This window comes from Capra hircus, chromosome 5 (genome assembly GCF_001704415.2).
Source record: "Capra hircus breed San Clemente chromosome 5, ASM170441v1, whole genome shotgun sequence".
Taxonomy (NCBI): domain Eukaryota; kingdom Metazoa; phylum Chordata; class Mammalia; order Artiodactyla; family Bovidae; genus Capra; species Capra hircus.
Genome location: NC_030812.1, coordinates 67,189,935 through 67,203,143, shown reverse-complemented (window position 1 = coordinate 67,203,143; position 13,209 = coordinate 67,189,935). Strand labels below are relative to the sequence as shown.

General features: G+C 42.4%; 1 protein-coding gene across 3 annotated transcripts in view; it reads left to right on the top strand.

The window, feature by feature from the left end:
• The window catches only part of SLC41A2 (solute carrier family 41 member 2), a 146,745-nt gene continuing 134,887 nt past the window's right edge, over positions 1,352–13,209 (top strand). Inside the window, exon 1 of one of the 3 annotated variants that reach the window (XM_018048199.1) lies at positions 1,352–1,455. The gene's annotated coding sequence lies outside the window, so the exon portion shown is untranslated. Of the gene's footprint in view, positions 1,603–13,209 lie in introns of all 3 variants that reach the window. The other 2 variants (XM_018048197.1, XM_018048198.1) reach the window with 2 other exon arrangements.

Below are 13,209 nucleotides of genomic sequence, written 5' to 3'. Positions count from 1 at the left end.
AGAACAAAAACCATTTGAAAATGCAGTGAAAACACTGTTTTTCCACTTCCTTGCAATTATACTTTCATTCCTAACTGATGTTTAGGGGTGAAGAACACTTGCGTGTTCAGTTCAGTTCAGTCGCAGCTCAGTTGTATCCGACTCTTTGCGACCCCATGGATTGCAGCACCCCAGGCTTCCCTGTCCTTAAACTTGCATGGGCCATTATGAAAAGCATTACCTCAGATAACCAAGACAGATACAGAAGTACCCTTCATCCTGAAGGTGAAGGTCAAAACTCTCATGGCAGAGACTTCCCTGGTGGTCCAGTGGCTAATATTCCACACTCCCAATGCAGGAGGCCCAGGTTTGATTGGTGGTCAGTAAACTAGATCCTACATACTGCAACTAAGAATTTGCATGCTGCAACTAAAAAAGAAAAAAAAAAAAGGAGTGTGCTTCAAGAAAAAAAAGTGGATAAATATACTCTCTGATCTCTCTTAGCACCTGAAAATCTGCTATTAAATCATTGGAATGACAAGATTTGGTGGAAGCTTTGACTTGAGGAAGTGTCATGTGCTGGGTAATTTTTAAAAGGGCAGTCTCTCTCTTAGCAGAGCCTGAGGACAGAAACCTTTGTTCTGGACACTGGAACACCTCCAGGGCTTCACCCATTACCTGCAAAAGATGCTCGAAAGATAGTTGTTAAATAAAGTAAATGAATTCTTGGCTTTACTTTGCAAACTCTAGCTTAACTTTTTTACATAGATTTAAAAACAAGCATGAGCAGGTTTGAAAAGTCTGGCATTCCAGCCACCTCCACTGGATCCATGCACTTTGCTCTGAACACCACTCTCCCACTGCTGGGACTCATTTGGAGGCCAATCCCCTTCTTTCCTGCCTAGGCTCAAACTTGGACCATTCTGCGCAGTTTAAATCCCAGTCTCCGCGAGAGAAGAAAACACGAAGCCAGCCAACCAGGAGGCTCCCGGCTTGAGAATAGAAGTCATGAGTCATAAATTTGAGCGTTACGACCAAGGAGCAGCCCGAGATGTGGATGTGGGGCGGTGGGGGCAGTAGGGCTATGGGGATGGAGTGGGCTGGCAAACAAGGAAGGCCACAGCCCTTCTCCGCTGAGTAGGCTCCCATGAAAATTCCCCTTTTGCTCTGCTCGATCGGGTTCCCGGAGCGCGTCTGTCAGGGTGCCGCCAAGAGTCTAGGACTGGGCGGCGCTGGCGCTGCAGGTCGCCACCCCCGCGGCCACATCAGCAGGTTCTCGCTTCCCCTCGGGCTCAGGCGCCGCTGCGCGTGCGCGCGGCGGCCGCGCGGGGGCGGGGTGGGCGGCCGGGAGCCAGCGGGCCGCGGGCGCCGGCTCCGGGGCTGTCAGCTCCGGGCCGGGACGGCGCGAGGAGGCGCGTGAGAGGAAGGAGCCGCGGGCGCCGGGCATCTGCCTCAGCCGCCGCCCGGGGGGACTAGGTGAATTCCCCTTCCGTGCCCCTGGTGCCGGTGCCTCGGTCGCGTCTGAGGAGGCGAGGTCCCTCTCCTTGCACCGCGCTCCCGGGCAGGTGATATGGAGGGAAAGTCTCGGCTTTGGCCGCGGCGCCGGGTTCGGGCGCATCCCAGGTACTGGAGGGAGGTGCGGCGGCGAAGGGCTTGAGACTCGCGGCCAGGACGCGGGGAGGCCGGGGTTGGGAGAGCGGCGGGGCCGGCCCGAAGCTCTGTATCCCCTCCGGGCCCGCGGGCAGCGCCCGAGCCCGACCCGCCGCGGCTGCCCCACCTTGGGCGGGAGGGCTGGCCGGCCCTGGGCGCCCGCCGCGGAGCCGGGCAGCCGCGCTGGGTAGTCCCCGGCCCTGACACTGGACCAGACGGCGGGTGGGGGCTGAGTGATGGATGAAGGCGAGCAGGATGGGGACGCTGCGAGGCGGACTGGGGCACACCCCAGATCCACGGCTTCAGGGCTCACAGTTGCTCCGTGTCACTGTGTTCTTTCATTTCTCTCTTTATATATGTGAAATATAGCTCAATTAAAAAAAACCCCAAACGTTGATTTTTAGAAGGAGATTACGTATATGTATGTAATACACTTGTAGGTACTTTACATGTGCAATTTCTTTCCGTAAATGAACAATTTTTTTTTAAATTGAGATATGCTTCACACACCGTAAAATCCATCCTTTTCAAGCACGGTCTTTAGTATTTTCACCAAGTTTTGCAACTATCACCACTGTACAGAACATTTTCATCACCCCAGAATGAAACCCTGTACCATTATCAGTCACTCCTCATTCCCACTTATCCCACCCCATGGCAACCACTGATCTTTCTGTCTCTAAGGATTTGACTGTTGTGGAAATTTCATATAAATGGAGTCGTACTTTATGTGGCTTTTAGTGTCTGGCTTCCTTCACATAGCATAATGTTTTCAAGGTTTATCCGCGTGTGGAGTTCATGGTGCTTAACTCTTGTTTATGGCTGGATAACAGTCCCTTGTATGACTGTACCACATTATCACAGTTTACTGGTTTTCAGTCAATGGACATTAAGGATGTTTCTAGATTTTGGTCATTGTAAATAATGCTGCTATGAACATTTGTGTACAAGTTTTTAGGTGGGCATATGACTTCCATTGTTTGGGGTCTATATATTTAACTTTTAAGAAACTGCCAAACTTTTCCAGAGTAGCTGCACCATTTTACATTCTCATCAAACAGTGTATGAGGGTTCCAATTCCTCCACGTTCTCACCACTTGTTATTGACTATTTACTAGTTTTTATTATAGACATTCTAATGGGAATAAAGTAGCGTTAATTTGCGTTTTTTATGGCTAAATATGTCGTGTGTCTTTTCATTTGCTTATTGGCCACTTACATATCTGCTTTGGAGAAGTGTCTGTTTGTATCTTTTGCCCATATCTTAATTGGGTTGTCTTTTTATTGTTGAATTATGCGTTAAAAATTCTAGGTTTGGGGGGCTAGCACTGCCTGAAAAACCAAACAACTCCATACCAAGCAACATAATGCTTGTACTTGGGGTAGGTGAATAAATGCTGTTTCAGTCTGTCTGAATACTCTGTCATTTCTTGGGAATCTTACTGACCCTTTACCCTTTCTGGAATTTTGAGAAAAGCTGCAAAAAGTGTGTTCATGACCAAAGGCAAGAGAGACCACACCCAGTTAGCATTTTCATGTATTCTGTGCTCCCTTTGAAAAGTTCCTGTTATCACTTTAATTTCAAGTAATTTATTTTGGTGGCTAGCTAAGCAAACTAATAAAAAATAGCAAACACTAATTCCTCAATTAAAATTTCACTAATCTCTCAGGCAAAGTGAAAGATCTTATAATCCTAAGTTTGTGTAATCTTTATTATAGCTCTATTCTTATTTGGGTGGCAAATAAGTATTTTTCATGGTACTGAAGTTAAGAACCACTTGGAGCTGAATGAATGCTACTTTGCCTATTTTTGTGTTTTTTTTCTGAGTGCACACAAATTCAATCTCAGGCTTAGGTCTTTCTTACAAAAACCCCTGAAAAAGACATGATTTTGCCTCCCAGGAATTCAAGTCATTTTTCTTTTACTCTAATATGACTGTTCTAAAGTATACTACCAAATTTCAGAAATGTTATGGAAAATAAAATTAAAGATTTTTAAGTGGAATTAATGGATAAACAACCTATTCAAAGTGTGTGAAGAGCCATCCATCCTGTTCTTCAACTACTGAACTTTAAACAATGAGAATGTTATTTAACCCCGTTACGCCTCGTTGGCCTCATTAGTAGAATGAGGCAATAATTGCAATATATAACCTGAGTGAATGTTTTTGTTTTACCTAACGGAATGATTATCAAATATAATTAAAGTATAACCTATCCAATCTAATGTTGATTGTCATTGACTTGCCCAATCAATGATTAAGTATCTTGTAGCTATAGATGCTTTCCCAAGTTGGTTTTCTCTGTTCTCTTGGGTTTTTTGTGTCACTTAAGGACTGAAAGTTGGGGAAAATGTGGGAACAACTTTGGGGATATGATCTTTGGAAAAGCTGGTCAGAGCAGACCTGACTCCTTTAGGGGAAATTTAGGCACCCCTCATCTTTTTCTCTGAAATTACTGTGGTTAGATGTCTATAGCTTAAAAATGTATGTGTGTATAAAATAAAACATATATGTATCTCTGGTGGTGGTGGTTTAGTCACTAAGTCATGTTCGACTCTTGTGACACCATGGACTGTAACCTGCCAGGCTCCTGTGTCCATGGGATTTCCCAGGCAAGAATACTGAAGTGGGTTGCCCTTCCCTTCTCCAGGAAATCTTCCTGACCCAGGGACTGAACCTTCATTGCAGGCAGATTCTTTACTGCTAAGCCACCAGGGAAGCCCAGATGTATTTCTAGGAGGGGTTAAAACCTAGGGCTGTCAGTTATTTTATCTTAATGTGAATGGATTTAGTCAGATTGCTTTCCTGCTGATCAGCTGCACTGAGAAAGTGGGAGTTTTGGTGTGAAGAGGGAGAGGAGAGTTTAGTGGTATGGGCTCAAGGAACATTTTGGAGGTTTGAGAAAAATTTGCTAATTTCTAGAAGTGTGGGTATTGAAAATGAAGATCTTCAGGCAGCAAAAAGGAATTTGGAAGATGAGAAAAGAGAAGCAAGAATGAAGATTTGGAAGGGAAGGTTGTAGTATACAAAGACAGATTCAACTTGTTCAGACAGTTTTGCCCAAGAAAAATTCAAAAGAAGTGGAAGAAACCTTAGCTTTCATGCCGTTCCCTTCCCTTTCGTCCCACCTTGGTCCACATGTTGCTGTTCTCCTGGGACCCAGGAATCAGTCTGGGATGACTGTTGTTACTATTCCTGATTACATCTCTTCTGTCTCCCGACTTTGCAGATTGAGATCAGATTCATGAAGCCAGGTGAGAATTATAGTGCTATTAAAATACAGTTTAATTTTTCATTTCTGGTAAAGCTGGTTTGGAGAGTTTAGCTTAGACTCATATTTACTGTGTTCCTTCGTGCTTTATCTGCCCAGATGATTGTCTAGCACCTAAAAAACTGCAGGTCTCTCCTGCAGGTACAGAAAGCCCTGTCTCAGAAAGATTTCCTCATAGGATTTGGAAGGGAAAGGAAAACTTTCTCTTCTTGAAGACAGATAGATTCAAGAATCAGTGAGAGCTCAGGGGTGGGGCCTGTCTGGAATATTGACCTTTATTCTTTTTTTTTTTTTTCTCATTTATTATTTTTTTATTGGAGTATAATTACTTTACAATGTTGTATTAGTTTCTGCTGTACAACAAAGTGAATCAGCTATACGAATACGTATATCGCCTCCCTCTTGAATCTTCCTCCCCCATCCCCATCCCAGCCCTCTAGGTTATCACAGACCTGAGCTCCCTCTGCTATAGTGCAGCTTCCCACTAACTATCTAATCTCATCTCCGCCATTAGCTAAGTCACTTTGCTCTAAGGAGTGAAGTGAAGTTGCTCGGTCATGTCTGACTCTTTGTGACCCCGTGGACTATAGCCTACCACGCTCCTCCGTCCATGGGATTTTCCAGGCAAGAGTACTAGAGTGGGTTGCCATTTCCTTCTCCAGAGGATCTTCCTGACCCAGGGATCGAACCCTGGTCTACTGCATTGCAGGCAGACTCTTTACCGTTTGAGCCACCTGGGAAGTCCACTTTGCTCTAGGAGGAACTAACTGATAAAGTAGGAAGAAAGCAAGTGAAAGTGAAGTCGCTCAGTCGTGTCCAACTCTTTGCGACCCCATAGACACCAGGCTCCTCCGTCCATGGGATTTTCTAGGCAAGAGTACTGGAGTGGGTTGCTGTTTCCTTCTCCAGGGAACTTCCTGACCCAGGGATCGAACCTAGGTCTCCCACATTGTAGACAAACGCTTTCCGTCTGAGCCACCACTTGATCTTAACCAAAAGGCCAAGAACAAAGTGTCCCTTTAATCCTGTTTTCTCGTACTTAGAGCAGTGAAAGTTCTGTTGTCCTGGCAGAGAGGGAAATAAGCAGCTGTTCTCTCATCAGTTAAGTGTGTGGGGGGGTAATAGTATTTTGCAGGCTAGCTTAGGAGCCTAATCACCATTTATACATTTGGAACTGAGCATATATTTTCCTTGGAACTAGCTAAACCTCTTAACAGTTTTTAAGTGGGTGCTCATTTCATCATGTGGTTAAATATTAACATATAGATTATTCAAGTCCATTTCCTCACTTGTTTTACTCCTCAAACATTGATTGAGGGCCTAATCTGTAGCAGGCACTGGGTGTGGCTCTCAGGATTCAGCAATGAACAAGAATGGGTCCTGATGCTCATGGGATTTACATCTTAGAAAGACAGGCCATGTACAATTACAGTAAAGCTTAATGAACATTAGAAAGCATAGAGTATTAGGAACACAGAAGACAGAGAACTAATCTAAGAGGGTCAGGGAAGTGATGTTTATGAGCTCAGGTCACAAAGTAGAATAGGAAGTAGCCAGAAAAAAGGAAAGGATGAGGATGAGCAAGAATGTTTCAGACAGAAAGAATGCATGGAAAGGCCTAGAAGTGAGAGAGAGAGTGTGCATGTGTGCTACGTTGCTTCAGTTGTGTCTGACTCTGCGACCCCATGGACTATAAAACCCCAGCAGGCTCCTCTGTCCATGGGATTCTCCAGGCAAGAATACTGGAGTGGGTTGCCATGCCCTCCTCCAGGGGATCTTCGGGGCCCAGGGATCGAACCCGTGTCTCCTGCATGTCCTGCATTGGCAGGTGGGTTCTTTACCACTAGTGCTACCTGGGAAACTCAAGAGAGAGTGTGGTATATGCTAAAGTACTATTTTTCAAACTGCAGTACCTAAGCACTGACCAGGAACTTATAAAACTAGTTTAGTGGTTGTAACCTGTATGTTTTTAAAAAGAAATAAAATAAAAAATAAATGTGTCATATACTGGTACTTTAGTAAATGACAGTGTATAAAAGTTTGAAAATCCCTACAATAGAGGAAACAGAAGTGCAGTGTGACCACAACCCAAGATCTTGGGTAGGTGGGGATGATGACGCAAGATTTAGTTACCCTTTTCAAGATTTTCTTTTAAAGATTTTGGATTTCTCTTACAGGAAGTGAGAAGCCGTCCAAAAGTTTTAGTCAGCACCTGCATAGATTAATATTTTCTAAGGACCCCTTTGAATACCTAGGTTTCCTTTATTCAAACATAAACGCCACCTTCCTTGGCCTTGACAGGTATTCCAAAATCTGGTTCCAGTCTCTTCTAAAGCATATTTCTGCTTTTGATATTGGAACTTCTCATTTCATAAAGATTTGTGGTTTATAAACATGCCTTTGCACCAAGAGAGAGAGGCCCATGAGAGCAGATCTTTCTTCTGTCTTGTTCACACAGAAGCATAGTGCCCTGTGCCCGGCAGGGACTAAGCAAATCTTTGCTGATAGACTCTTAATTTTAGAACTGTCACATAGTAGTAGAAATGACCTTGATATTTCTAGCCATCCTTGCTTTTAGAACTTTTACATATTAGTACGAATGACCTTGATGTCTAGCAATCCTTGCTTTTGGAAAAAAGAAAAAGGGTTTATTAGAAATTCTTTTTGCCCAGTTGGAAACCTTAGTGATGCAACTCCATTCACTTACTTAAAAGATAATTTAGTAAAAAGTACTCTTATACTATATTAAAACAGTAATAGAGATAAGAAAAAGAACAACACACTTTCTGACTTTGGGGTTTCACCTTCCAAGGAGTACAGAGCATTGACCGATTGTTCACAGGCAGAGGCAATCCAGCAACCATTTAATTTTGTTTGAATAGACAGGCATTCTCTGAGCCCTCACCAAAAGGTAGTTTTATAAAGATGGCTGAGAACAAGAGAATAAATTAGGTCAAGATGTATCAATCACAGGAGCTTAATGGAGAGGCAACACAAAATAGATTTTGATCTTAGAAGTAAAAATAGAACATCCTTATACCCCATAGAACTTCCAAATCAGAATTTAATGATGTTAGTTTGTTGCCAGAGAATGATTGTACTGTCACAGTACTGTGACTTCACAGAATTAGATTGTGAAACCCAACTGTGAAGAAAGATTCTTTCAGTGTATGGTTTTGATAAGTGGCAAGAGAAGTTATGAAAAATTCATGAAAGGTAGAGCGCTTTCAAGTTCTGTTTCAGATTTCTCTTTAATACATTTTTTGAGATGTGGAAACTTTGCTGATGAGTTTGATAAATTAGATTTTATGTATCTTAATCATGAATGCTGGAATCAAAATCTCGCTACTGTAGAATGGCATTTAAAAAATACTCATTGAGTTTTATATATATTTTTTTGTTCTTGAGAGTCTTATTTTTAAGCCATGTATTATAGAACTTAGATGGAAACCATTAACTAACTTGTATAAATTTATCCTAAGCAAATCATTCTAAATATGGGAAAGTCTTATGCACAGAGATGTTCATTTTCATTGCGATGTAATTTAGTTTAAAAAGTATCCTGCAATTATAAGTAAGTGATTCATTAAAATGTAGCAATCCACTTGAAGAAATTGAACCATTAAAAAATGCTTTTTTTTAGAGCAATGGTGTCGTATTTATTTTTAAAGTCTAGAAAGTAAAAAGTGCTCAATATAAACAACAGTTCAAATAATATAAAAATATGTGAGATTTAAAAAGTGAAAATATTACTTCAAGTCCCTCCTTACTATGTTCCCCAACCTAGGCCAACCCAAAGGTCAGTGCTCTGAGCCCTTTGGCATCTGTGCTTCCAGACATTTTTCTAACCCAGGTTTTTTTTTCAGATTGTGGTCCAAGGAGGGCCTTTGGAGTCTTCTCAAGTCAGATAAGGTGGGGATTGAGTGGGGCTTCAGAGTACCTGTTTTCTATCAATATAGTGGGGTTTCATGTCGGGTTTAATTTAAACACAGAATTCTCCTGCATTAAAATAAATGTTTAAAAACAAATCAGCCTAATTCAGAAAAGGAAATCCTAACCCCCTGGGAAAGAATTCCATGTCTTCGGTTTACCGTTTTTGCTGCTTGGTGATGTGGATCTTCTGCTCTGACCTGCCTGTTCATTTATTTCCCCAGGAGTTGTCTGCCTGGTTACCAGCCACCTTGTTAGAATGCATTTTCCCCTCTTTTTTCCCATCTCTCTAACTCTTACTTGTTATTTAAGGTTCAACTCATCATCGTTTCTTTTGCTCCTTTTAACATTTTTAGTGGACGCCACCTGCGTAATACTGAATAGGGCTTCCCTGGTGGCTCAGTGGTAAAGAATCTGCCTGCCGATGCAGGCAACACAGGTTGATTGGGGAAGATCCCCTGAAGGAGGAAATGGCCACCCACTCCAGTATTCTTGCCTGAAAAATCCCATGGACAGGAGAGCCTGGCGGGCTGCAGTCCATGGTGTTGCAGAAGAGTCAGACGCGACTTAGTGACTAAACCACAACGAGTGGGGAATATACAGAATTTTGTATCAAGAGCTCACAGACTAGTAGAAGGCAACTGAACTTCATATAAGTAAGTGCAGTTACTGTAAAGCAAGAGCATTTGAGGGGCAGATATTAAAGATATAAATAATCTTTTTTACACTATCTTATATAGCACTTTTAAGTGTCTGACTCTTTGTGACCCTGTGGACTGTAGCTAACAGGTTCCTCTGTCCATGGATTTCTCCAGGCAAGAATACTGGAGTGTGGCACTTATGGTCAATTTATGCTATGATTACATTTCTGGGTCTTCAGTAACTGTTCATTTATTGAGTAAGACAAGATAATGTACTTGTGAATTAGGGAGTGAGACATGGGAAGAAGCTGTTTCCATTCCTGAGCCATCAAAGAGAGCTTGAATCCAGTTTAATCCATCCAGCACTGGGCATGAGTGGACCTGGGAGGGAGCACCAGCAGGCCTTGGCTCTGTACTCCTCATCTCCGACCGCTCCCACTGGTGTACGGGGATGCCTGGCATTTCTTCTTTATCGGTAGCTGGTTCGAAAGTTGTGAATTTGAGTCCTGTGTCTTTATTTATTCTGAAAATATTTATGTGTTTTTGGCTATGCTGGGGCTTCGTTGCTGTGCAGGCTTCCTTTAGTTGCAGGGAGCGGAGGATTCTCTTGTTGCGGAGCACAGGCTCTCGGTGCGCAGGGTTCAGTGGTTGCATCATGCGGGCCCCGAAGCACAGGCTTGGAAGTTGCCGCCCATGGGCTGAGTTGCTTCTCAGTGTGGAATCTTCCGGGATCAGGGGTTGAACCCATGTCTCCTGCATTGGCAGGTAGAGTCTTTAGCACTGAGCCAGCAGGGAAGCCTGCTGCTGCTGCTAAGTTGCTTCAGTTGTGTCCGACTCTGTGTGACCCCATAGACGGCAGCCCACCAGGCTCCTCCTGTCCTTGAGATTCTCCAGGCAAGAACACTGGAGTGGTTGCCATTTCCTTCTCCAGTGCATAAAAGTGAAAAGTGAAAGTGAAGTCGCTCAGTCGTGTCCGACTCTTCGAGACCCTGTGGAAGGCAGCCCACCAGGCTCCTCCGTCCATGGGATTTTCCAGGCTATTTTGCTTTGTAACTTGGGCATATTACTTAACCTCTCTGAGACTCACTTTCCTGAGCTGTAGTGTATGAACATGTCTATCTCGTAGGCTTTCAGAAAAGATGACCCAAGTACACACCAACGAAGCCTCTTTTTGCTTTCAGTGGTTTTGTTGTCTTAGCAGAAGGTCCCCAACCTTTTTGGCACCAGGGACCGGTTTTGTGGAAGACAGTTTTTCCATGGATCAGGGAGGGGGTGGGGGTGGTTTTGAAATGATTCAAGTGCATTACATTTATTGTGCACTTTATTTCTATTATTACTATATCAGCTCCACTCAGATTATCAGGTATTAGATCCCAGAGGTTGGGGACCCCTGTTCTAAAGAATGAGTGATTGTTCTCCTTTCTTTTGGGTTTAAGTTTTTAAATATTTTGTAGGACGTATGGATTAGACTCTATTTCTTTTGTTTGTTTGTTTGTTTTCTGGCCATGCCATACATCTTTCAGATCTTAGGTCCCAGACCAGGGATTGAATCTGCGCCTCTTGTACTGAAAGCATGAAGTTCTAACCACTGAACCTCCAGGGAAGTCCCTGACTAGTTCTTTGAAGAAGTGTTTTTTTGTTGTTTTTTTTTTTTTTTAGTTCAAGAGTGGCTTTTTGATAAGCTATTCATATTCCTGGTAAGGTACAAATAAACAGTATAGGAAGGTAATAAGGCCAACATTTAGTGGAGAAATAAATCTTTTTCATTATTAGCCAGTGTATTCTCCTGGGATTTTAAGCAGACTGTCGTATCTATGATCAAGAAAGCAAAATTAACAGATAGTACCAGAGTCCAAAGCCTGGCCTACTTGCTTCATTTTATGTGCCACTTTCCTCTGTCTTTTACATAACAAACAAAGAATTTTTATGGTAACATTCTAGTACTTTTGGAAAAAGAAAAGTCGGAAAATTCTTGTCTGTTATTTCTGGATTGTGGGTTTCAGAATAACCTCAGGCAAACTCATGATGGATTCTTTATAATATTTCATGCTCTGGTTGAGCAGACTTAGTTCTCTAATCTAGAATAAACCTTACAGTGATGGTTTAAGGTTCTTTGTTTTATTTGTAAAATTATAAAAAATGTTACTTAGATGTCTTTTTAGAAGTAAAAAAGTACATTAGATGTGATATTTAAATTTAACAACATAAGAGCTACTTCCTATTCCAGGTTTCATTTTCTTTTTTTTCTTTTAGGAGATTGTGGTTTCCCAAAGACCTGTGTTGTTCCGTATCTATAATATGTACCATTTGGTCTCTGTATATTATGAAAGTGAAAGTGAAGTCGCTTAGTTGTGTCTGACTCTTTTCGACCGCATGGACTGTAGCCTACCAGGCTCCTCTGTCCATGGGATTTTCCAGGCAACAGTATTGGAGTGGATTGCCATTTCCTTCTCCAGGGGATCTTCCCAACCCAGGGATCGAACCGAGGTCTCCTGCATTGTAGACAGACGCTTTACTGTCTGAGCCACCAGGGAAGTCATTATAGATATATAATATTTTATAGCATGCTGACAGTTTAATTTAATGAAAAGTAGGATGACGACAGTGTACAAAATGTAAATATTAAACTTCAGTTGACTTTTTAGAGAAAGTTGAAACAAAACAGTTGATCTGAAAATTATAAGGCAGGGGTTTAATACAGCAATGTGTAACTGGTATATTCCTAATTATGGGGAGAGAGGGGTAGAAAGTTAGGTTATGAGCCCTTTATAAAAAGTGTAGAGTAATAGTGATGAGTAATGATGATGATAACTAGCTAATATTTATTGAAGACTCAATACACTGTTCTAAGCATATTACATGTAGTAAAGTACTTAATCTTCACAGTAACATGTGGAGGAGATATTTTTCCCTTGAAGAAACTGAGGAATAGAGGCATAAGTCCCATAGCTAGTGAAAGTCAGAATTTAAGCCAAACCAGAGTTTCCCTGGTGGCTCAGTGGTAAAGAATCCTCCTGCAATGCAGGACACGCGGGTTCAGTGCTGGCCTGGGTTGGGAAGATGTCCTGGAGGAAGAAATGGCAACCCACTTCAGTATTCTTGCCTGGGAAATCCCATGGACAGAGGAGCCTAGTGGGCTATAGTCCAGGGGGTCGAAAAAGAAATAGCACTTACCGACTAAACAACAACAAAGTTTGACTTTGGAGGCCAACCTCTTAACTACTGTCAGTATCCTTAGTGTGTTGACACTTCACATTTAATTTTTTGCAAGCAAATCACCTCTCTTAATTGAAGTGTGAAGATTTGCTGAATAAGTCACTTGAAATATCCCCATAAAACCACTCAATGCAAGTCATGTTATCAGTTTATTCATGTAATGAAAGCATGGCAAATATCTCAGGAAGCTTTGTACAGTTTCAAACATGGCATAAAGCATTTGCCAGTGATTCCACGTGAATAATACAACTTTGAACGAGCAGTTAATATTGTCCCTTTCAAAATGTGTTAGACTGAAATCTCTGTATTCAAGTCTGAGATTTTGATTATGCATAGATTTTATCATCTGAGTTTAAACTCATATTGTTCCTTGGAAAAAAAGCCTATTCTTTCCTCAGTCTCTGGGAGCAGTGCTTAATAGACAGTCTTGCTTCCCTGGTGACTCAGACGGTGAAGAATGTGCCTGCAATGCGGGTGACCTGGGTTTGATTCCTGGGTCAGGAAGATCCCCGGGAGAAGG